The following is a 15120-nucleotide window of genomic DNA, read 5'->3' on the forward strand; positions in this document are numbered from 1 at the left end:
AATATTGTATTATATATGCATACATATTTGGATATTAATAGTGTATTAAATCTTGAAACTTACTTGTAACGTTGTCACACAAATATAATGTAAATATTTAATGTAATAATTAATATTATATTTAAATTAATAAATAGCTCACATGTGGCAAATAAACTTTTGTTAATAAATTTGATTGTTTTCAATATGAATATTATTAATTTGGGATGATTAATATATGTCAATATTGCAATATTTATATTATGCAATTTTTCAAAATTTAAATTTAAATTCAAGACTTGTTTTAATTTACAACAATTATTTTATCAATATAGTCATAAAATAATATGTAGTATCGAATAATAAAAATGAATAAAAATGTCAAATTTTCGGCTTAAAATTTTGCATTAATGAATAATATAAAATTAATGTTGATTAAAAAATTCAGAAATTATTGAAATGTTTTCTGATATTTTCTTTTCATGCAAGATATCATAATTTTCGAAATAATAGCTTTCTAAGATTTATTTGATGTGCCTTATATCTCTCTATGTCAACATATTAAATATATATTAAATAAAACAATATATATATTTTCAAACAAATATTTCTATAATATATATATTTATATTTTTTTTATAAGAAAGATCCATATATAAGAAAGAGGAGTCTCAATATACAATGAGATTTTTTCGAAATTAAGTATTAAAATTTGAAATAAAATATAGAAATAAAAATCCTATCCTTTTAGATTGTTCTAGAACTTGGGAAAACTGATTTTTAAAGATTTCAAATTTGATTGTGACATCAATGAGAAATACGTATACAGAAACTCTTTGCTTTGACACCAACTTTAAATACGAATAATAGAACATTACATTGAAATGTACAAATCACATAATCCTTTAAACTATATTTGTATATTTTCTTATTTAAAATAATATTGTTTAAAACGCAAAATGTATATAATATATTTTTATTGTTCTTAAGAAAAATGCAATCGTATATGAAATATCATAAGGCTTTTCTTCAGTAAAAGCGGAGACGATCGTAAATATAAGGATTAATAAAATACATTAATCGGAGCGCCAGTTTACCATCGATGTTGCGCAAATAATTTTGCCATGCATACGTGCAACCAATAAATTGCGATCGACGCGGAATCGTGCTCAACATACTCGGTAATCGCACGTGGATTAACGCGATACGCGGGCTTCCGCGGCATGTAAAATGAATAATTAATATATTCAAATGAAACGCCCTTAAACTCTATACAGCCACTCATCCGCCGCCATCCCTCCACTGTTCTAATTCTCATCCACGATGTGAGCGAACGTACATAACACTCTTGCACGCGCATTACCATCGATCGCGTAAACAGTCTTCGCGACCGAATCCCCAGGCGAAGGGAACGGATAAGGGAAGTAATCTTTTCTGTGAGTCAAATGCGCCGAGCAAGGCGATGATAATATAAGCTTTTTTTCCCTCCGGAAACGTTTGCTCGTAGTACACGATATTTCTCAGAGAAGCAAATGATTGTGCGGCAAGATAGGCGAAGATGGAGTGAGACAATACACGGATGTAAGATAATGTTCCTTTTTTTAAACTACGCTTATATAAATTATTCAAGCATTACTATGTTTTTATAAGAGAGAGAGAGAGAGAGAGAGAGAGAGAGAGAGAAATTTTCTTGAATTTTGAACCAATTTTCTCTTAACAAAAATATCTTAACAATTTTCATGTTATAAATATTTGAAATTGATTGTACAAGAATTAATTTTGAACAAACTATAATTTAGAGAACAGAGAGTTTTATTTCATAATTTTATATAATGTTTATCAACATTTTTATTAAAGAGTTGTTTATTAAAATAGTATAAGAAACAAGATAAAAAATAGACCTGTTGAATTTCGGTAACAAAAAACTGGCCGCAAATTCATCAAATAATAAATGAGACTGGATATTCTTAGATATACAGTAAAGTCGCACGCGTAACGCAAGTTTATTTAATTTTAGAAAAAGCGAGCTCTTGATGCTTTTGATGCTCGTGATGCTTATGTGTCTATTTCAAAGTTTGTAACAATCCCTCTGTAATTTTTCTAATTAACAAATGCAAATGCAAGACAAGAAATTCCGCGACTATATCTAGAAAGTCTCACTAGAATGTTTCTCATATTTAGAAAAGAGCACGAAATATGCGTTTATTAATTATATAATTATAAAACAATTATTGTTAAATAAATATTAAAATAAGAAAATAAATATTAACTTTTTTATTAGAGATTGGTTTTTTTTACTTGTACCATCAGAATGTCTCAATATGATAAAATGTGCAAACATCATGTCATTTTCTTTTACAGATCATTTCATCCCGTGTCTGGATTTCTATTCCGGATGCATTTGCGCGTCGCAACGGATGCGGATAGGCAGGTGCCACGTGCACAGATGCAACGATGCAGCTCAGTGCAATGATGCGGCGGATTGTGTACTCATCATCCGGATTACACATCATCACCTCGATCGGTGGTGAATTGGTGCGGGTAAAATCGTATCAACCCGATCTCATCTCGATATGATCGCGCAGTATTGTACGATGCCTCGCGTCGCGAAGATTTACATTGCACGGGGCACGTTTCCGCGAATATGAAATCTCGAGGAGCTCGAGCATCGGAAGCTCGTACTATAACGATCCCGAAAAGAGAATAAAGTAGTGGATAAAAATCATAGCAGGAACCCTTAACAATCTCGAGAAGATAGTGGATGGAAAATTCTTCATCGAGGTAAAAATTTATTAAAAGTGGGCCACTGTGTACAGTTTGTTAAGTTACTTTTGTTGAGATAAGTTGTGAAAAATCGAGGACATTTTTTACTCATCGTCGTCTGATGGCGAGGAAAATCCACGTGTCGATAGACAAGACGGGGTGCTGCGATGGCGAAGCCAATGACAGGTTGCAATATAGTATCCTTCAGAACCTTATCTACGAGGAAACGCCCTTCTCTTGACGTAAATTTTTATTTTCTCAAAAGCTTGACATAATGGCGAGATAAACTTGTTTAAAATATTCTTCGTAAACACAACGCTAAATACAGATATCGTTATTAAAAATGTAATAATAATGATTCATGGTTTATTGCAAGTTCGATTATTACACAATATAAAATATTTGTAAAGTATCTTTAACTAATTGCGTATAATAAATGTGTGTTTTTTTAGTAAATTATTAAAATATTTCCATTGTTTATTATCAAGTATCTCAAAATTTACTGTGCCTTTTAACTGATAAATATTAATTACTTGGATTTATTACAATTAATTTGAGATATTTTATAAATTGAATCTACATTGTTTTGAGAAAAAAATTATCAAATATTTTCACCGCGTATATTATTAATTTTTATTGTAAGCGTTATTTCAGCGAAAGACACTGTCAATAGTAGGATGATATTGAATGTTAAAAAATATCGCGACAGGAAATTCGGCATGTTTTGCCATAGCAAGAAAATTCTATATTTAATCGATTCAACGCAATATAAAGTATAACGTAGAAAATAATTAACAGCAAACAATAAACCACATTATCAATTAAATTATATCGCCCAACTCACTTAAAACGATTAAGTTATCATCAGCTTGCCTTTTAATTATCAAAAACAAAGCAAAGAAATTTAAATATATTCTGATATACATGAAAATTTAAAAAGAAAAAAATAATACATAGAAATTTCTATATTAATTATTTTTTATGTATTGTTTTTTTTAGATTTTATGTACAAGAAATGAAATATCTTTCTTCAATTATTATGATTAATTTGTAACACATATATGAAATAGTCATTTTACATCAACAGCTTTCCGAAAAAAAAATTCAGATAAAATTTAATATATTGAAACTCTTCTTTTACACAAAGCTGTTCATGTTTTCTTTTTAATAGAAGATAAAAATTTCAAATCCAAGGGAAGAGAGAAATGTAAAAATCTATCGATACTTTCATATTTCAGATAATAACTTTTGCATATTAGCGATATTCATTTTTCTTATGCTAATTTTATTTTTTATTTTATGATGCTTTTTCATTTTTAATTAAGTTCTCAGTGCGCTTTAACCCCTAAAGAAAAATACTTCAACTAGAAAAAAATTTATGTGATACATACAAAGAGAATTAATTATTTAATGTTCACATAATCCTTTGATCATTATAGCTCGCATGACTGCTTTTTGAAAAATAGAGAACTTTACGTCGCGTCTCAAATATCGGAAGTAAACACAGCGACGCATCTATCGGTTTACTCAGGCATAGTAATCGTCACGCGTCGTTGAATAATTGAGAAAGACCTTCAAACGCGTTGTAGATGCAAAACGACGAAAAGACGTTTTCCTGTACCATCCTTTTTCCCTTTCTCATTCTCTCTCTCTCTCTCTTACTCCACTTTGCAATTTCATTCCGCGGAACTCCTTTTAGAAGTGCTTCTACATTCAAAATAGTGCCGTGAATTATTTGTGCGCCCTTCGCCGCATCACGCCAAAACGAAGCAAAAGAGGGTGAAAAGAAGCATGGAAGATAGAAGCCAGATGAATTGCATACACGTAGAAGAACGTAAGCGAAACTAACGAACATTCCTCACGCGGATCTTGCGATCACGCCGAATAAACTTGCAGAACCTTGTTATAACTTTCAAGCAATAGGTCGAGTCCGAGAAACGATGCCGAGAAGATACGGACAGATGTAGCTGTACAGGGTGTCCTGAAAGTATGCACAGTGATATTTGAGATTCAATCTCCGCAATCACGTAAAAGGGAAGTGTAATCTGTGCGAAGATTATGTTAAAGAAGAATAAATCGTTTATTTGAACGAGAAAAATATAATGTGCTAATTTATAATTTTAATATATTTGCTTCAATATTGAGATACATACTACAATATGTTGGATAATCCTATATCATTTCATTATTTTTTAACAAATTTAATTTAAAAAGTTTAAAAAACAAACTCACTATTTTCAATGAAATTTATAATAATTGCCAACAATTTAAATTAAAAATTAAAAAATTAAAAATTCTACATACGTATCGAGCGATATTTACTTTCATCACCTTGACGATATATGGTCGTTTTACTGCTCGCTGATGATTGTGTTTGTTTTTAGACTAGATGGTAAATCGGCTACTGGAAACGCGTTAATTATCACGATGATATTTGTTTAACTTAAAAAGATACAACATGTTAGTGATAAAAATATGCTCAATGGCTATCATACAATAGTTTTGATAATCTCCGATGCATATAAGCTCGCGATTGTTGCACGTAATCCATGCATTTTTGCATTTAGTGCATATCTTTGCATGTTAGGTATAAATCTATATTTTTTTAATGAAAAATGTATTGCAAACAGAGATGTATGAAATTAAAATTTTCTTTTATTTTTTAAAAACTTGAAATTTTTAATTTTTATTTTATAATTTCTCTAGTTAAAGCTACTTAGTAATAATAAATGATGTAAAAACGGAAATTATGTGTTTTGTGGAAAGATCCACTAAAAAGGGAGAAATAAATATTTTGTTAACTGAGTCTTTTTTGGAGTACATGTACTGCGTAACAAGTATAAATTCACATGATGCTTTCGCAGTATACTGAAAAGAAAAGTGCTCTCGCACGCAGCGCGTTCAGGACACCATGTACAGAATATGAAAGAGGATGGGTCCAATTTGGATATGGCCGAGATGTTTCTTTTTGCCGAGGAAGTACCCGTCCTCTTTTCTTTTCTTTCTATTAGTTATTTTACGGCAATGGCGCGTATTTCTTTACTATTCAAAGCAGACTATCCAATATTCGCGGTACGTATTGACATAAGTGCCAACAAGGATTCGTTACTTGCTTGCTAAAAGCAACCGAAGGCTCGACCTAGTTAACTGCAAAAAGCTTGCAATTTTTCGCACAAGTGGTTTGGCCTGTAGCCTCTCACGAAATATTTAATTGCATTTAAAATATATTTTTTTCTATTGTAAAGTGCATTCCACGTTGTTTAATAAGAACGCCTTTATCCGAGAATGATAAAACCAATAATATCGATTTGCTTTATATAGCGGCAATGCTCTGACCCGCGATACAAATTAATCTATGAATCTAGATTAATTCTTTTTGAAATTTTTCATCGAGATTATAATTTAAGAATTGATGATTCCAAATCGCTTAAATCTTAATCGATATGGAAAGAGTGAATTCTAATTTATCTAATTTATCTAATTAATTTTTGAAATAATTGACTTAGTGATTTTATAATTGAATAGCAAAATTTTTGCTATTCAATTATAAAATTTCTTTTTTATTAACAATAATTATAAAAACAATTTGATATGTTTTTATTGTTTAAGATTTTCTGTGTACTTTATATAATGTAATTTTTATAATTAAAAATGCTTTGTTCTTGATGAAGAGCGTTAAATATATGCTCTATAAGGCATAGAAAAACAATCGAATCTTTGCAATTTGCCTTCGAGTTTTCCTGATGAAGATTGTAAAGATATCATTAATATATGTGTCACGATGATTATTTAATCAAGACTGCAGTTTTTATAAAATAAAGCCAAGGGGTTTCGAATAATATCGGACATTTTCCAAATTGGACCATTCTACTTCTGTGCTACTGCATTATCTATCGAAATTATTCTACATCAGATTATACCAAGAAACTTGTGATGTGTGAAAACGTATCAAACGAATCGCGGCGTACGTTAAGAGAAGTTTTATCTATATTCGTAATACATTATACATACACATATGAAATCTACATATAGACTCAATCATGATAAGATATATTTTTATATGTAAATATGGCATTTCTTCTTGTTATCATATTAATATTTTGCCGAGACGGTAGATAAACTAATGGATTCTCGGAGATTTACGAAGGTTTTGATTTTTCCTGATACGAAAAGATTGTGAGCAACGTGCGAGGAGAGAACAAAGGCGCTTAATTAATGTCTTGCAGATATCCTGTGATTATTAGGCACGATCGGTACTTCTTCTTTCGTTTGTTATTCTCAGCTCTTGTTGGTAAGTAGATTAATTAGACTTGTCTATCACAATAACCAAGAATAAATATCGTAACGATGGTTCGAAGATATAACTTTTCATCGATTCTAAGATTGTTGCGCGGAGAGAATTTCCGTCAAACTTATTACTGCCATTAGAGAATATTATTTCTCTCGATAGAGAAAGAAAGGAAGAGAGAGAGAGAGAGAGAGAGAGAGAGAGAGAGAGAATATTAAAATATAAATTAATTACAATTAATAACTTGTTATTGTTATATTAAGTTTTATTATGTAAAATTAAATTTTAACAAAATCAAATTTCTTGATACATAATTTGTTTGAAAATAGTAAAAGATATTTCAAAAATTATTGGCTATAAACTTAAAAAGATTCTACAAATATGTAAATTTTTAATGAGAATATTATTAGTTTATTATATTTTAAAGAAAGAATATCTATGTCATTTTGCAATTTATTATTTTAATAAACAATATATTAAAGTAAAAAATACAGACACAAACAACTAAGTTCTATCAGCCAAAATATTATAATATTCTAATACTTTATGTTTTAAATCATACAAGGAACAGAGGAACTATTAATAAATATTAATATATTAATAAATATTACATTTTTTAATATTTAATTTTTTAAATTCCTTCCTTAAAAATAATATTTGATCTTTTATTACAATAAAAATGATATTACAAGCAATTTTTTTCTCTTCGATGCATTTATTATACAATCTGTGTTTTGGATTGATATCTTGAAAAAGGGACGAAACGTATGGACACGTATGAACCATATAAATAACTTCATTAAGACGAGCCACCAGCTCGATATGTAATGCCGATCTTATCATATTTCCTAAGATCTAATTATTCGATAGGATTACCTTATAGAGTGTCGTTGTAAGGATTAATTGTTTTGCAACGAGAATTTCTGATACGAGTCACAACCGATCCTCTCTTATCACCGGTATCGTTCCGAGCCCTATATCATCCTTATCAACCGCTGTTTCACACTGCCACGTTATCAGTCGAACGTACCAATCGTGCCTAACACTGTCATACGACAGTTATACGTACATGTAGAGCGAATTTTCCATGTGAGCACATGTATGCGATATGTCTATATGCTTCAAAAGAATCGAACGAATAAGCTTGCCTTGGACGTCTTGAGATATCAAAAGGGATATTCGTATGTTATACGGCATTCAAATATCTTTGAAAAGAATTCGCATTGTACGATAGACTGAAAATATTTGAGAATGATTCTTTACAGTATATCGCGATCATTTAACCGAGAAATATTTAATATCCTGTTGAAAGAAGTCCCGAGTTAGCAGACAAATAAAAAAGATCACTATTAAAAAATTATGATATCTCTGAATAGCGAAAATAAAACATTTATTTTATGTCAAATTAAGTTAGAAGTTGCATAATATATACATTACAACATTATAGCACATCGAATTTATATAACAAATATAGATTGTCATTTAGATTACAATCTTGATGCATTTGTATTATTTGAAGATTCGTTATAAAAATCTTCACAAAAATTTGAATTATTCGTCACAAAGCCTAACTTAAAGCTTAGGGTTTAAGAGCTCTCATGGAAAAGTTAAATCAAACATTTTTATCGTCGGTGAAAAATGTAATATTTTAATTTGAAGAGTTTGTACAGCTGAGGAATTTTCACTCATATTTACAATATCACATTGACGGGTTTACTTTGTACTTAAATCGGTTGCACATCATATTGCGATATTCGTTTAAAACGTAACTACGAAGATAAAACGAAAAAAGGCTGAAAGAGAAAAAAGAATAGAAGCCGTGAGCTAATTTGGATGAAGGAAATTTCAGCTATTTCGCAGTTGGTCGGTTACAGTGAAACGAATTTCCTGATTGATTACCGCTGTCTTTCTTTTTTTTTTTCCTTTTATCTTCTTCAATCTGTTCACTTCTCTGCACAAATTGCGATGGAAAAAGTTCGTCGTATATATTGATGTATATAGATTGAACAATATTAGTACTTATTTCGAAATTTGGAGCAATCGCAACCGCAACTTGAATCAAGATATGTGTCTTGCACTGATAATAAAACGTCGTTTTCAACGACATCCATTATTCTGAACATTTTGTATTAATTCTCGATTAATAAATTAAACGTTAAGTCGATATTAGAGCAACATAAATATTATAAAAAAATTGACTAGTCCAAATGTGATCAATTTTAATTGTTTAGCAGTAATCTTGAAACTTTATCTTTTGATGGCGAGTTACAAATTAATTAATTCATTAATTGGTTAACCAAATAGTTTCTAATAAAATAATTATAATCAGATCAAGCACGAGAAAAAAATAACTTATTAGTAAAAATCATATTAAGAGAGGGAATACAATCTTTATTTTTATTAATAATAATTTTTATTTTACTTGAGAGATAAATTTCGCATTTCATTGAACTTGCGATCTTTTGTCGCGTTTTGTATTATGCAATGTTTAATATCAATGGAAACGGCTTTACGGAACGTTCTATCTGGAAATAACAACTGTCGAGTTACAGTATAAATATGCATGTTGGTCATTCAGTTTTCGAAACTCGTTATGCAAAGAAAAAAATAGAAAGAGAAAAAAAATAGCGTAAAAGTCTTTTATAGCAATTGCTAGTAGAAAACTTTCAAAGCGGAGCGGACAGGTCAATCGCGAAAATTCTCAGTTTGCAGAGCCCTCGATAACGGACTACGCATGTGCGCAGTCGAGCTCGTGATAAATCCTACAGTTCCGGTGACTGCATGCCCAGTTTTTTCCCGCACACGTTCTACTTCCGTAGTGTGTAAAAAAAGTCGACCGGCTGACAAAGTTTGGACGACGCGATCCGACAATCCTCGAGCTTGCGCCAACGTAACGGACTGGCCGATCTGGGTCACTTTTTGAGCAGCTGCAATCGCACATTCTTTCCGCGGTTTCGTTGACTTGCACACGATCTCCCTCTGTCGTTCACATTTTTCTCGAATACCTTTGGCGAGACGAATTTTGATCGTACAAGCAAGTTCTCCACGATGGCAATTTGAAATGCTATCAATCGAGAAGAATGCTATCAGTCGATCGAAACGTTTGTTACAAAATTTACGTGTTAAACGTTGTAGATGATTATGAGATGTGCAAAAAAAAAAAAAAAAAGATCTTTAGTTTTATTTTAAAAAGAATAAAAGAAATTAAATAAACAAAATTTTTATAAGGCAATTTATTAATATCACTTTCAGCGCAAATATAAATTATATAATCAATATAGTTTTGTTTTAAATTAGATTTTTAATTAAATTTATAAGTAAAGTAAGATTAAAGCGTCGTTAGAATTGTGTGTGTGTGTGTGTTAAATAAATAAAAAAATCAAACGAGGAACATATTGATTATAGATCCTTTTTGAATCAACGTATAACAAATGTCAACGGACGAGAGAAATATTTCTGTGAATAGGACACGGGCGAATCCGCAAAATGCATTTTGACTCAGTCTTGTTTCGTTTCATCCGTCGCGCGTCAGGCACTGAAATTTTAAGTCCTCAATTACGTTGACGCGAAAGTCGACGTCGGCAAAGTTTCCGTATACATATGTACGAGCGTCACATGGGACTACCATTGCGAACGGATGCATCGGACCTATCAACGGGACTTATATAACATCCGGAAGGGGAGAACCTCGTAAACAAGGTGATCCGCTTAATAATAGAGACCGTGTCCGCGTGTCGTTCGAACTTTACGACGGAATCGCAATGGAAATCCGTCGCCGAGTACGAGATCTATTCTCGTTTGCGTCTTCGCGGCTTTATAACTCATAATCGTTCTGATCCGTTCTAGGAGTCTTCTAATACGAACTGCGTGACGTATATAATTGGAAACACAATTTAACGCGCGTAATGACCCTAATTTTAACTTTTCAATATGTGGGGAATATTGCCAATTTACCCAAAATATATGATATTTAACATATCTAATATAATAATAATTATTTCTTTTCAATCGAAAATTATAAGGATATGTATATGTGTGTAAAGGCAAATAATAAGAACAATATAACAATATTATTTACTTGTGAAAATATTTTCTTCTTTCGTAAAATTGTGCTTAAAGCATTGGAAATCAGGAAAGCATCGTATAGAATGTACTTTGGGCAATTATAGTCATTAAAATTTTTTAAAAATTATTATTACTCAAAGTTCTGCAACAAAAGACAGAAAGCCTATGGTACTCTCTTAGGATTAAAAAAATAATAGGAAATATTTTGAATATTATTGACCCCTGTTATTTAAATATAAATAATATTTTATCATATGTTATATTAGTCAAACTGTTATTATATATATAATTATTTGTATTGAAGGAAAATATGAGAAGAGAAATTATTAATTATATCAATATGTATTGAAATTACAAATTATATAAAACGTATTATATCTAACTTTGATCAATTATCCATGATAAAGCAAGGATGTAATCGGAGATGTGAAATATTTATTATGCACGACGAAAAATAATTTATGACCAATGTTTTTGTTTAATTTTGACATTATAACATTTTATATATATATATGTATGGAAATAACATACATGAAATATCAATGAAGCGATAGAGACCTGGCACGTTGTTCCAATTCAGTCGTATAAAGGACCGATATAAACTAGTCATAAGTTGTATAGTTGTTTATATATAAACCCGTACTCAGATACGTTAATATTTAAGTAATACATTAAGATCCCTCGCACTTACATCACCGCTGTAAATTACGAGTCGAGAATTAATCAACGCGCCCACGATCAAATGGAGCGCATTCACTTCAAAGCTGTATATGTAAAGCAATTATGAGTTATTAAATAAAAAGTTTGGAGGCACAAACATGAGCGTTTCAGAAATATTTTATCCCGATCCAAGCAGACGAGAAAATGAAGTAGATGGCGATCAAAAAGATCGACTTGTTAAATATATTATAGATTAAAATGTATATTATATCATTATCTAAATAATTATTATGGCACATAATAATTACTTAAATCTTTTCTAAAAAAAAGTTTTAGAAACATATTTTAAGATATGAATGGAAATGTATAATTATTTTTATATGAATATTGCTTAAATTTTGTATAACATAATCATAAATTAAAACAACGAAATGCTATACATACCGCACATTTCTCGGAGAGTTTTTTTGAAATTAAATATAATCGTATCTCTAAATAAAATAATTATTACGTTCCTTTTAAAAAGAGATCTGTTCTCTTTGTCAAAGATATTCATATGTTATCACATTGGACAGAAGGTGCACATTGCGATACAAAATTCTGTGGAAAATTTAATATGCTTGAAAAAACGTATGCACAAAATATCCATGATTACCTTCATGCGTGCAAGTTTTCGAGAGGAGGCCGCATATTTCACTGTAACATGCAACTAGAATAAATAATGCTATTGTATTAGCTTATAAAAGCTTATAAAAAAATATGTTTGCACATATATATTTCTATTTTATTTATAAAATAATTAAAGAAAATTATATATAATAAAATATAAATGGATAGGAAAAAATAGAAAAGAAACTTTGATGATGATAATATATGAAATTTTGATGATAAATTATGAATAAATAGAGGCAGTTATTTATCACTATAAAAATACTGATTTATATCAGGATACGTTACGTTACAAAAAAATCTGTACAATATTTTCTTTATCTATTATTAATTTTTGTAGTTTTGAAAATTAAGAAAAAAAGCATGCGGGATTTTTTCCAAGAATATTTCAATAGATATGTATATATGTGGAAAATCTATAATTTTTTATTTACTACATTTAATTATTGTTTTATTTGCGCGTATGTGTAGGGTGTATACGCTAATTAAACTAATTTTTTACTAGCCATCGATCGTACTTACTTTTTGTGATGTTATCTTCGTCATATATTAATATCACAATAGCTACGCAATGTGGCAATGAGAAAAAACGATTTTCGATTTATGATTTATGTATTATAAAATTTATTTTCTATTTAATCACAAAGTTATTATAACTTATTATAAGTATTAATATACTTTTCTTTATCCACTTAAATTATTATGTTTCACACACACACAATACAACAAAAAAATATAATTTTTTCTTAACATTATCATTACAATGTTTAGGTAAAATTTAATAAATACACACCTAATAATTAGGCACGATATGTGTTTTCATATAATATCCACATAATATATATAATATTTAAATATGACAAAATACATCTTCTAAGTAGCAAAAGTTAATGTAAGGACAAAGCGAGATAGATTTGAAAATGTAAATAAGCGAGGTGAAGGAAGGACGCGACGAGTCAGTCAGTCCCGAGCCTTCGACAAGACAAGACGAATAAATCGCCCGCTACAAAAATACGCATTTGAGAATTAACGGCCTTTCCTGATTCCCGTCGATTATTACCTCTACATTAACAAAGATTTTATCTCATAAAATGTGTGTTGTATCATAACGCGCTCTGTCGCTATAAGTTTATATAAGACACTCTTTCTATGTAACCATCTTCGTAAAGTACATACAAGTATAAAAACCGTCCGTTTAAGAGCGACGCTGCTTAATACAGCTGACAGTGGATTACGCACGAATGTACGCATCGCATAGTGACGTCGAGTGCACTCGAGGACAATGCAAATCGTTGACGGGAAAGGATGAGAGATGATAAATATTCACCGGCTAAATACATGTCGATTAATCAAACGCGGAAGAATGCAGACACACCTGGCATCGCTTCGGCATCGTGCGGCTGTCGCCATTGTTTCGCTGCTTCTCTAATTGCCGGCATTTGTTCGGCAAAAATGCGCGATCAAAATCAAGCAACAAAAATCAAAGATTTGTTTTTAAATACCGAGATCTTTACCATAAAAATTAAATATTTCTGTTATTCCCTAAATAAATATCTTTTTAATAAAAATATATTCTAAAACCACTTTAACTTGTTAAATGTTTTAATGAATCTTCGACTTTTTAAATTTAATTTAATTTATCGTTAAATCGTGATAATGATATGTGGAAAATTTTATTTTTGTAATTTGTAAACTTACTGCGTATTACAATAGAGAAATACTTTACATATTAGATACATTTCGTATTTTTAAGTATTATCTTGCGCTTTAACGCTTTCTTTTCATAGATCTGTCTGACTTTTTCACAACTTCATAATTTTCGATTTTAGACATGTTTATAACTAATTCTTCAATTACAATTTTGTGGAGATAAAATTTTTGGACAAATTAAATGTGAAAAATAAAATTTTATGATCTACTAGAGGAACGAAACAAAATTTGCGGGAAAAAAACTAATTTTTATCATATATAAACGCGTCTTGAGTTTATTATTGCCAGTGCCAGAATTGTATTATAGTAATATGAAAATTTATGCATTTAAAAATCCAAACGGAAGCAAAGTGCCATAAACGAACGCGAGAAAAGGCGGTAGAATGCATAGCGGTACTAGAATACGAACGGCAGTCGAATGCAGAAGAATCTCGACTGTATTCCAGACGAAAAATAAAGCAAGACGATGGTTGTGCGCGGATCGCGGATCCCATAACGGCATTATATCGAGTTCATTTGAATTCCGGACGCGTCACGTCGAATATAAAAAAAGCCGAAATTAAATCTGGCGCATTCGATGCACCGCGTTGCCCGCATCCTCGCTGTATTATTCCACAATTCCGCTCCTGTCGAGCCACCCCTTCTCACTCTGTCTCTTTCTCTCGCTCTCTCGCTTCTTCATCTCTTATGAACCAGAATGGCGGATTTATCGTGGCTGGTTAAGAGCGGAATAAAAGCGAGCCTCTCGATCGCTCGTATTCGGCCACTCATAGTTCTCGTCCTAACGTTTATCGTTCGCACTTTGACCCGCGAAGACCTGCTATTTTTTCAATTGCCTGTAAAATCGATCTTATCATAGTCAGATAACAAGAAGAGATTTAAGAAAGTCTTATTCAAATTATACATTACAATTTTCTTAACAAGAAATTGCAAAATAATTATTTATTAATTATTTTTATAAATTTCTTCCAATTCTACATTATTTT

General features: G+C 30.5%; 1 protein-coding gene across 7 annotated transcripts in view; it reads left to right on the forward strand.

Annotated features, from left to right (window-relative positions):
* Positions 1-3277, forward strand: part of LOC138941621 (uncharacterized) — a 255219-nt gene extending 251942 nt beyond the window's left edge. For all 7 annotated transcript variants that reach the window (XM_070311452.1, XM_070311447.1, XM_070311449.1 and 4 more), the window contains one exon: positions 2341-3277. The gene's annotated coding sequence lies outside the window, so the exon portion shown is untranslated. The remainder of the gene's footprint in view (positions 1-2340) is intronic.
* The last annotated feature ends 11843 nt before the right edge of the window (positions 3278-15120 follow it).

This window comes from Polyergus mexicanus, unplaced genomic scaffold (genome assembly GCF_030449975.1).
Source record: "Polyergus mexicanus isolate NDT 795.1 unplaced genomic scaffold, iyPolMexi1.0 SCAF_19, whole genome shotgun sequence".
Taxonomy (NCBI): domain Eukaryota; kingdom Metazoa; phylum Arthropoda; class Insecta; order Hymenoptera; family Formicidae; genus Polyergus; species Polyergus mexicanus.